Genomic DNA, 10,518 nt, shown 5'->3' with positions numbered 1-10,518 from the left:
AACCAAGTTAATTCGGCAAGTTACGGTAATTAGGCAAATCATCAAAAAAAGAAAAATATAGCTTAAAAGGGCTAATAATTTTGACCTTAAAATGACATTGAACATTAAAAAACTGCCTTTATTTTAGCCGATTTAAAACAAGACATTCACCAGAAGAAAAAATATTACAGCAAATACTGTGAAAAATTCCTTGCTCTGTTAAACATCATTTGTGACATTATTTTTGTGACATATTTTTGACTTCAATTGTATTTATCTGTATATATACTGTATATATACTCAAGTAAATAGTTATGTTATAATTATATAATGAAACGTAATTAATAAATATTTACTCGAGTAATTTTTTTCATCAGATACTTTTTTACTCTTACTCGGGTAACTGATGCACAGAGAGAGTTGATTACTGCAACTCTCTACTAGCTGGGCTTCCAGCTAACTCTATCAAGCCTCTTCAGCTGCTCCAGAATGCAGCAGCACGAGTGGTCTTCAATGAACCTAAACGAGCACATGTCACTCCGCTGCTAGTCCGTTTGCACTGGCTGCCAGTTGCTGCTCGCATCAAATTCAAAGCTCTGATGTTTGCCTACAAAGTGACTTCTGGCCTTGCTCCTTCTTATCTGCTCTCGCTTCTGCAGATCTATGTGCCCTCCAGAAACTTGCGTTCTGTGAATGAACGTCGCCTCGTGGTTCCATCCTAAAGAGGGAAGAAATCACTTTCGCGAACGCTCACGCTCAATCTGCCCAGTTGGTGGAATGAACTCCCTAACTGCATCAGAACAGCAGAGTCACTCGCTACTTTCAAGAAACGACTAAAAACCCAACTATTTAGTCTCCACTACACTTCCTAATCTGCAATTGCCTCTCTGAATATCACACTAACTGTACAAAAAAAAAAATACTAATACTACTAATACTTCCCTTCTTAGACTTTACAGACCTGAAACTTGCCTATAGCACTTATTCATTGTTGCTCTTGGTTGTGTAAATTGCTTCCTTGTCCTCATTTGTAAGTCGCTTTGGATAAAAGCGTCTGCTAAATGACTAAATGTAAATGTAACTTTTAAGATTGTTATTTTATACTTTTTTTTAGCATTTTCACCTATGCCTCATTGAAACAGGATAAGGAATACTCTAAATTACCTGGCAATACATCACTTTAGTTCTTATGGTACTCAGACTTTACATTGATGTAGGGACTAATTTAGTTTTCCCAATAGGCAGGTAAAATTGTTCGCAATTCCTATGGTGCACTGATAAACTGTTCCTGCCAATGATTCTAGGAACTGTGAAAAAAACATTCTTACAGTCCAAATGTCCACACACCTTTGAGTTTGTACAGTTTTAGAAAGCTTCGTATTGTGGAATGCTTTATGAATGGATCTTCAAATCAAATTATTTGCAGATATTTTTAGATTTTTATCATAAAATAAAGGAGTTTTCACCAGACAATGTCTTTTTGGTGAACAAACAGGGGTGTCTTCTGTATTTCTGGTTGGTTTGGAGTACGTTTTGAGGTGAAGGCTTCCCACAGGCTTGATGACAGCATTGGAACGAGGAGAAACAGCGTTTGCAATTCAGGTGTGTGTTGGTGTATTTGTAAGTGTACAGTCTTATCCTCTCAAGGGCAAATGCTCCAGAAATACCACATCAAATACACCTGGGTGGAACTGCCAGACATTTCTTTGGCTCTTAATTGCCAAACTTCCACTGAGGTGCGACTTCTAGGCCAGTACGTCTGAAATGAAATGCAGTGGTGTGTGTGCGGGCGATGAGGACAGTGTGTAGTATGTTACAGCCGTCACAGACCCCCACCTCTCCTCACTTCCCCCCAACTGCCATCGCACCAGCGTGGGGTGGTAATTGATTCTCCTCATGCCATTAGTCTTTGAGACAGAGATGCACCAACAAGGGAGGGTGCTGTCACTTAGAGCCGAGAACGGTGGCCAGTTTACACACACACACACACACACACACACACACACACACATTCTCACGCAATACAGAACTAACACACACACACACCTATTATGTCCGCCAAGGTCTAGGAAATCAAGGGCAAAGCACAGACGCACGTGCACAATAAGTACATGAACAAAATGCATTTCTGTAAAAGGAAAGAATGATAGTGTTTATATTTTTAATTTAATAAGAGGTTGAAGCACAGCTTGTCTCTTAAGCTGATGTAACTGACAGTACTAGTAGTTACTGTGACCCTTTTTTTTTTTTCAGCTCGCATGTATGTACTGTGTGTGTACATGTGCAGTATATGTGCCTGACATTCCTGCTGGTAGGTATGAATCTCAACCTAAGACACCTGTACACTGTTACTGGTTCACTGACAGTCGGATTTGACAAATCTGGAAAGCACCTGTGAAAATCACAGCCTACAATCACATCACTACGACTGCAATGCAATTTTTAGAGTTGTGAGAGGGAATTTTTTATATATCTGATGGGAAACTGTAACAATAATGCTCTCTTTGATATCCCAAATTAAGGATATGAAACTAAGGAAACGAACAATGAACACTAGAGTTTTTGCTAACAAAGATAAAAAAAAAATACTGTAACAAATACATTGTTTTAAGAATTAGTTATTGCATTAACTGATAATAATAACTAAGCAGATGTTGTTAATAGTTAAAATGATGTTTAAAAATTATTATTTATAATATAAATTATATTTACTAAATCGTTCATTTTTTTATATTTATAATTTGACAAGGAAGCAAGTGTTTGAAGTGTTTTGGTATCTGACTGGAATATGTGATTCCACAGTATATGTCTGCTGCTGGTTGACGTCCCTCTCTTTCTCTTTCTCTGCCTCTTCTCAGGCACTCACTCAGCGCAGGTGCATTACAACTGCTTGAAGTTATGTTATGGTTATGGCCCACAGTCTATTCTGTCGTATCACAGTTTAACTTTCTTCTTTTCAGTTTACAGTGTTTTTACAATACTGCTAACTTGCATGCTTTAGGTTATATCAGTTAGTGCAAGATGTGATAGAAACTCAATACTTACGCTTGTGAATGTTTTTCTCTCAAGCTCACAAATGCTTTTTTTTTTTTTTTTTTTTTTGTTAAATCAACATGTTCTTGTGCTGCAACATATAAGCGCAATGCAGGTAACACAACGTCAGAATACCCATACTGGGGTGCGTTTCCGAAAACCATCATTAGCCAACTAAGGTTGCAAGTTTGGCTTTTTTCCAAATCCATTGGTCCAATAAACATTTGCAAACTGCGTCCCAAACTTGTATGCTTGCAACTACACCTCTGAAGCTGTTGTTAGAAACATAGTTCCTGGCTGTGTTCTATTCCCAGTTATCCACCCCTATGCCCTATCTGTTCAGAACATTCTAACATTTACACTTGGAATTATAAAAAAAAAAGTCATCACTCTTAGGTGTAATTTGCTTTCAACATATTTTTACAGTTCAGTTTTTGTGATCTTTATGTTTACAATTGTGCTCCCTTCACAGTGCCCTGTGAAAACATTAATGCCATTTTGAACACAGCCATGGCTTATGATGAAAGCTGTAGGTGACCTGTTATTCAAAAATGGAATTTACGTTACGTCTCCAAAGCTTGTGAAAACAAAAAACATAGCATACGTTAATGCTTTTAATTTATAGTACACTGTAAAAAATAATTCCGTAAAATATATAAAATAAAAAAATACCTTTTTAATATTCATTTAATGTTTACAATGCAAATGCAATTGGATCCAATTATTTGGTAAACAAAGCAAGTCTCTCATATCTACTAAAAGACAGAAAATATGACTTTACAAACTGTATTGTAAATAAATCATATGAATATTTTCATATTAGTCAATAATATTCTTGAAATTAATTCAAAAACTGAAAAAAATATATAAATTAGCATATATTTACAGAAGTAAATAAATAGATTATATGATGTGTTTCAAACAATGGATCTGAAAAAACTACAGGTTTTGGGAAACACTTGTCACAACTTTGTTTTTGTTTTTTTCCTAAACGATGCATCGCACAATGATAGTTCAGCCGCGAGATACATTGTTGTTTGGGAAACACACCCCTGAACAGTCGGCTGGTAAAGTGGAATAACACAAATGTGGAAGAATTTTTTAAATGACAGAAGCCAAAAAAACTCACTGTCGTCATTACTATTGATCAACAACAAAAGACTTAATTACAATACATGTTCTTAAGAAATACTCTTTTAAATACTATAGACCTTTTTTAGAACGCAAAATAAATCATAATGCTTTGCGTGTATGCACAAGGAGGATGCTAAGAACTTCTAGTCGGCGGCTGATGCTTATATAGAGTCACATTCGGAGAGCTTTGAAACGATGGTTTAAATCTATTTTACTTGCTTTTAACGTCTTTGATTTAATACTGCTGTCGATCAGTATCACCTCCTGAACCGATTATTTTAAAAATGCGATCTAATGGGATGAAAAACAATTGCTGCAAGGCATTTTTTCCTCCTTGTCAGCGGGCATCTTGTGCCGTGTAAATGAAGCCTCGTCATCACTAAAGTTAATATTTTCTCTTTCTGTCGAATATATAACCAACCCAAACAAATGTAATTCACCACACACGTAGCCTGTACTGTTCCACTAACACACTGATTTAATGAGTGTCACAAAGTAAAATAAAGTGGCATTTTGAAATGACTGAAAAACACAAACCGTGGTAAATACTACACAATACAAAATAAACTAAATGAAACAACTGCTCCCGATTAGAATCAACAAGCAAATCAGCCAGAATAGTATCAGTAACATACTTTTATTGGTCATTTTTGGAAATTGCATGGCTTACATACCTACTATTTTCAGGCCAGTAACATGGTTTGCTCTTTATAATGCAGTGAGGTATTGTTTGTGGAGAGCTGAATGTACAGTATAACAGCTGACATGTTGAGAACATTGACTTTATATTTCAGCATCTGATCTGATGGCAGACATTACATTAGGAGACCAATTTTCTCTCGCACTTGAACCTCATCTGACAGATGTATAACGGCTTTAACACACATCTTTCTTTCAAAAATAATTTTTTGCATCACAAAAACACTCCGTAAGCCACTAAAAACAGTATTGACAACTAGTTGAAAAATGCAGCTCTGGCTGATGACAAGTCTTAACAGACAAGTCTTAACGTGTTACAATATGGACAATTTACGTGTTACAACATGGACGATTTACAAAAGAACAAAACACGGGAAACCAAGACCAGGATAACGCGTTGTATTGTCACCTTACAGATAAACAAGACTCGGCAAACTGAAGGGGTGAATGTGTGGCTTAAATAGTGTGTGTTAATCAGTCTCTGAAAGTCCTCAGGTGTGCAAATGTAATCAAGCTGGATGAGTGAGCAGGTGTGAGTGTCTAGGAGAAGTGCATGTATGCATATGTAGTCCAGAAGAAGGCAGAAATGTAGTTTTATGAGTGAGTGTTTACCAGCGACATCTGGTGGTTGTTCGCTGGTGAACATGACAGAGCCCCCCCCTCTAAGGAGTGGCTTCCAGACACTCCTAATACTGTTCAGGCGGGAGGTGGAGCGGAGGCGGAACTGGGGGAGGGATGGAGGGCCAGGACCATGCAGCGGGGGCGTACCTGGAGAGTGGAGCAGCGGAGGGCCTGGAGCGTGGAGCAGCGGAGGGCCTGGAGCGTGGAGCAGCGGAGGGCCTGGAGCGTGGAGCAGCGGAGGGCCTGGAGCGTGGAGCAGCGGAGGGCCTGGAGCGTGGAGCTGCGGAGGGCCTGGAGCGTGGAGCTGCGGAAGGCCTGGAGCGTGGAGCTGCGGAGGGCCTGGAGCGTGGAGCTGCGGAGGGCCTGGAGCGTGGAGCTGCGGAGGGCCTGGAGCGTGGAGCTGCGGAGGGCCTGGAGCGTGGAGCTGCGGAGGGCCTGGAGCGTGGAGCTGCGGAGGCTCTGGATCATGAGGCTGCAACCATTGAGGAAGCTTAGGCGGCGGTGGCCATTCAGGTAGTTCAGCAGGCGGCGGCCATTCAGGAAGCTCAGGAGGCGGCGGCCATTCAGGAAGCTCAGGAGGCGGCGGCCATTCAGGAAGCTCAGGAGGCGGCGGCCATTCAGGAAGCTCAGGAGGCGGCGGCCATTCAGGAAGCTCAGGCGGCGGCGGCCATTCAGGAAGCTCAGGCGGCGGCGGCCATTCAGGAAGCTCAGGCGGCGGCGGCCATTCAGGAAGCTCAGGCGGCGGCGGCCATTCAGGAAGCTCAGGCGGCGGCGGCCATTCAGGAAGCTCAGGCGGCGGCGGCCATTCAGGAAGCTCAGGCGGCGGCGGACATTCAGCGAGCTCAGGAGGCGGCGGCCATTCAGCGAGCTCAGGAGGCGGCGGCCATTCAGCGAGCTCAGGAGGCGGCGGCCATTCAGCGAGCTCAGGAGGCGGCGGCCATTCAGCGAGCTCAGGAGGCGGCGGCCATTCAGCGAGCTCAGGAGGCGGCGGCCATTCAGCGAGCTCAGGAGGCGGCGGCCATTCAGCGAGCTCAGGAGGCGGCGGCCATTCAGCGAGCTCAGGTGGCGGTGGCAGCTCTGGAGGTGGCGGTGGCAGCTCTGGAGGTGGCGGTGGCAGCTCTGGAGGTGGCGGTGGCAGCTCTGGAGGTGGCGGTGGCAGCTCTGGAGGTGGCGGTGGCAGCTCTGGAGGTGGCGGTGGCAGCTCTGGAGGTGGCGGTGGCAGCTCTGGAGGTGGCGGTGGCAGCTCTGGAGGTGGCGGTGGCAGCTCTGGAGGTGGCGGTGGCAGCTCTGGAGGTGGCGGTGGCAGCTCTGGAGGTGGCGGTGGCAGCTCTGGAGGTGGCGGTGGCAGCTCTGGAGGTGGCGGTGGCAGCTCTGGCAGTAACAGCTCTGGTGGTGGCATCAGCTCTGGCAACTCAGGTGGTGGTGGCCATTCTGGGGGCTCAGTTGATGGCATTTTAGGAACTAGAACAGGAACAAGGACAGGAACGGACTCGGAACTAGAAGCCATCTTGTGAGCTGGTGGCAGATTGGCGCTTACCACATTGTGAGTTGGAGGGCTGGAGGCAGTCATCTTGTGAGCTGTAGGACTGGAGTCGGCCATCTTGTGAGCTGGAGGACTGGAGTCGGCCATCTTGTGTGCTGGAGGACTGGAGTCGGCCATCTTGTGAGCTGGAGGACTGGAGTCGGCCATCTTGTGAGCTGGAGGACTGGAGACGGCCATCTTGTGAGCTGGAGGACTGGAGACGGCCATCTTGTGAGCTAGAGGACTGGAGTCGGCCATCTTGTGAGCTGGGAGTGTGGTGATGGAATGAGCAGCAAGCCCCGTTGCCAGCGGGTCTTGCTGTCCTTTGCCCCCCCCCAAAAAATATTTAGGGGTGTCCTCCACCTCTCCCACAGTGAAGGGGGACCCACTCATTTGAAGTGCAAGATCAATATAGCCTTCTAGAGCCCCGTGGGGGTCATGCAAAGGCATTGTGGAATATAGGGGCTCAGAAAGTCCTCCACGAAAGAAAATCATTAGGCATAAGTCATCCAAAGATGTTAAATGGGCTACCTGGATGAAGTCCTCCACGTATTCCTCTATAGACCGGGTTTCCTGACGCAGACACATGATCTTGATACCCGCTGAATCCATTGTGTGGCCGAGTGTTCTGTAACGCCGGGGAGTAACACCACAACAGAAGGTAGGATCCAATATGCAGGTTTTATTCACAGTCAGGCAAGCAGTGGTCAATACGGGAGCAAACAGATATATGTAGACAATCCAGAATCGTAGTCAGTAAACAGGCAATAGGTCGTAAGGCAGGCGGCTAAACAGGATGACAAGGATAAACAGGGCTAAGAACAAAACACGGGAAACCAAGACCAGGATAACGCGTTGTATTGTCACCTTACAGATAAACAAGACTCGGCAAACTGAAGGGGTGAATGTGTGGCTTAAATAGTGTGTGTTAATCAGTCTCTGAAAGTCCTCAGGTGTGCAAATGTAATCAAGCTGGATGAGTGAGCAGGTGTGAGTGTCTAGGAGAAGTGCATGTATGCATATGTAGTCCAGAAGAAGGCAGATATGTAGTTTTATGAGTGAGTGTTTACCAGCGACATCTGGTGGTTGTTCGCTGGTGAACATGACAACATGTTACAATGAGAATTTTTATTTTTTTATTTTTTTGCAGTGTAAACCGAATCACACTGATGACCACAAAACCATAATACAAATCAAGCTGACAATTTTGTGAATCATCTCACCCCTGGTGGAGATAACTACTTTTTGATGTTTTCGCACTGGAGGAAATGAGGAACCATTTTAGTTCTACAGTAGGAGTGCCATTCTGGGGAACTAAATAAGCTGCTACTTCACAGCAGAATCTAATCTTGCACAACTTGAACTACAGTGACGTAAGTGTACATAGACTGCACAAATGCATTGCAAACAAAACACCTGGTACTGTTCATTCAGAAAGGCTGAAGTAGCAGCATGAGCAAGTTGCCTTTGTCTACAGTGTTGTCCAGCTTTGATGATATGTAACACTGCAAGTTGTCATAAGTAATTTGGTCATTTTGCTGTTTCAGTTTTATAACTAATATGGTTATCACACAACAATAAAAAAAAAAGCTTTGATCACAGCATCTTCAATCCTTCTGTGTTGATTTTGTCGAATGCCATGTTTGATGTCTCTGTTGGCTAAGTAATGTCACTTCAGATTTCCTGCTGTTGGTGTGAATGATTCAGGTGAAGAAGTGGGTATTCAGATGATGACTGCTGCAGATTGCTAAATATCCTTCAGTGATATGAATAATAATAAAGTTGAATTTGTGCTTAAGGGCCTAGATTATATGCTGGCCTAAGTGTCATCCCTCTTTAGAGTAAAACTGGAATGATATATGTGTCATTACTTTTTCCGTATGCCAAGTTATTTGTTTGCTCAGGACCTCTCACGTGGAACTGGACGTTTGATGCTACTAGAACAGATGTGAATTTTACTGTGCTAAAGAATAAATTATTTTAAGATTCTATGCATTAGTAAGCTGCCAGTGGAAAGATGCTTATTGTACTGTTCTGATAAAATGCCTGCTAAAAAGCAAGACATCCTTGAAGTAGATGTGCATTCATTGTGTATGTGTGTGTTCTTCATTGCAATTGACTAGAAGACTGGAGCTGATTTTCACCTCTACTCATCCTGACCACAAGAATTATTCTCCTGTTATGTCTGATTTCTGTTTGCTTGCTGCCCAAGTAATTATTCAAGATATTGTTGAGCACACACATGTGGAGATTTTCTAAGAATATATTTGTTTTAACCAGTCAGGTTAAAACATTTATACGTATAATACAGTTAGTGATGTTATGTTATCTATGTACATCATTAACTGTGTCATGCATATAGATGTTTTAATACACACACACACACACACACACACACACACACACACACACACACAAAAAAAAACACTGCATATAAATGATGTTGTTGTATAAGAGTCTATATGTTGTTTATTTAAAATGAGGAGAGCAGCCCAAGACCTTGCTGTGAGTTTTACTGTGAGCTGACTTCTGCTGATGAAACTGCAAACTATCTTCGGTAATCTTTTTTATTGATTGAATCCCTGACTCCAGGTCTTTTTTATCTGACACAACGGTCATTTTTGGTTTAAAACTGTGTTCCCCTATGCAAAGAAATGTTTTAGAAAAAATTATTTATTTTGGAAAAATGTTTTCTGGGAACTTCAAGCCTGGTGGTTAGTTCCTACTGTAAGACTGACACAGCTTTAGCTATCAAGTGTGAAAGCCCCAGTAATGGCCCAGCAAATAATATTAGGTTAGGTTTAGGTCACCAACATCTAAGCACAAGCTTATTTTGATGTCCAATAATGACGTGAAATGACATTGATATTTTGTTGATTTTAGGTTGTGTTGAAAAGTGACCAAAATCCAATGTCGAGCCAACATCTTAAACCAACATCAAATTGACGTCAAATACTGACCTTCATTCAACAGGTATAGCTACCAAAATCTAATGTCTGATAGACATCATATTGGTAACATCTACACAACGTCAATCTGTAACATCATTAGACGTTAATATTTTGTTTTTTTAGGTTGCGTTGGAAAGTAACCAAAATGCTATGTCTTTCTGACGTCAAACATCGACATTGGCCTGACATTGGGTTCTGAAGTCAATCAGATTTTCATTTTTCAATCAAAATGCATTTCCCACAACATTGAGGTACAATGTCAGTCATGTTCTGTGCCTGCTGGGCATTTGAAAAATACCTTTTTACAAATTTTAACTGTTTTAATTCAAATTTTGCTCTCTTTGCTAACTTTTGTTTTCAATTCTTCAAAATCTTCAAGATTTAGATTTAAATTACCTTGTTCTTTTGAACAAGTTGGTAATGCTTTTGAACATTAATGCTTAAAATTGATTGTGTACATTTGTCAGGAGTTTCCTACATTATCATTCACTAATGTCATGTTGCTCAAATTATATTATTTAGTTCTCTGTTCAAAAGTCTTAAGCTGCAGTCACACTGCACCTTTCTCCCCTTAGATAT

This window comes from Danio rerio, chromosome 19 (assembly GCF_049306965.1).
Source record: "Danio rerio strain Tuebingen ecotype United States chromosome 19, GRCz12tu, whole genome shotgun sequence".
In the NCBI taxonomy this organism is placed as follows: domain Eukaryota; kingdom Metazoa; phylum Chordata; class Actinopteri; order Cypriniformes; family Danionidae; genus Danio; species Danio rerio.
The sequence above is the reverse complement of the archived record's forward strand: the minus strand, read 5'-3'. Positions refer to the sequence as shown.